This window comes from Pteropus vampyrus, unplaced genomic scaffold (genome assembly GCF_000151845.1).
Source record: "Pteropus vampyrus isolate Shadow unplaced genomic scaffold, Pvam_2.0 Scaffold636, whole genome shotgun sequence".
NCBI classification, from domain to species: Eukaryota; Metazoa; Chordata; class Mammalia; order Chiroptera; family Pteropodidae; genus Pteropus; species Pteropus vampyrus.
Genome location: NW_011889417.1, coordinates 95,095 through 96,400, shown reverse-complemented (window position 1 = coordinate 96,400; position 1,306 = coordinate 95,095).

The window sequence follows — 1,306 nt, the reverse complement described above, 5'->3', positions numbered from 1 at the left end:
TGCACTTAACTTTTCGCTATCTTGTTTTCTTTTTTAATTAAATGTATTAGGGTGACATTGGTTAATAAGATTATGTCGCTTTCAACCGTACAGTTCAATAATACATAATCAGTATATTGCATTGTGTGTTCACCATCCAAAGTCTAATCTCCTTCCATCACTATATATTTGACCACCTTTACCGTTATCTACCTCCCCACTCCCCGCTTTCCCTCTCATACCCACTGAACCCACTAAAGTTGTCTGTGTCTATGAGTTTTTGTTTGTTTGTCCTGTTCATTTGTTGTCATATCTTTTCATGGCTTGATAACTCATTTTCTTTTAGTACTAAATTATATTCTGTTGTTTGGATGTACCACCATTTACTTATCCACTCACCTATCGGAGGGCATCTTGGTTACTTCCAAATTTTGACAATTACAAATAAAATTGCTATGAATACCTGTGGAAAGGTTTTTTTGCACTTAACTATTCAACTCCTTTGAGTAAATACCTAGGAACACCTTTACTAGATCATATGGGAAGAGTATGTTTACTTTTGTAAGAAACTGCCAAAATGCTTCATAGACATTTCCATGCACACCCTTTAATTTGTAATAATGTACAACAAAGCTCACTGCACCCCTTTGCTCCTTCTCAGAGCCCCAGATAGTGAAAGTATGCACAGGCACAGAAGGCGACCCTGATAACTGCTTAACTCACAGACTCCCTGTTGTGAACCTGAGCCTGCATGTGTTCCTGTCCTGTGTCCTCCTGCCCCATTTCTCTCCTCTTCTCACACATATATTCCATCCACTCATGGGACTTCCCTTCAAAGAAAAATAAAAGTAAAAGATAAAATTATTAAGAATTTCAAGGTAGCAATCACAGAGCTTAAATCAAGGGCAACTTCTACAACTACACAGGTCACACACCCGGAGAGCTGGCCCTGCTTCCAGCTTTACTGGAGTCTGCCCATTTCTTTTCATCTTAATTTTCAGGTTCCCAGCCCTTTCTATCAATGCCCTTCCATTATCATAAACCACTACAGGTTGAAATTCAATTTCCATTGCAATAAACCACATTCAACTTTAAACTTCAGATTTAGTTGCCAGAAGTCTTTGTCTCTGGCTACAACTGAAGTGGTTTTGTTAGGGTAGTCCTGGAAGCCTTCTACTTTCTTTCCCAAACAGTAAATAATGTTACAAAATCATGAATAATAGATTCACTCAAAGTATAAGAAAAAGCAATGGATTTTAATGGAACAGAATGAAAATTTCTCTGAGCTCTTCAATACAAGGTACTATTTAGAAATGACCTAAATGAA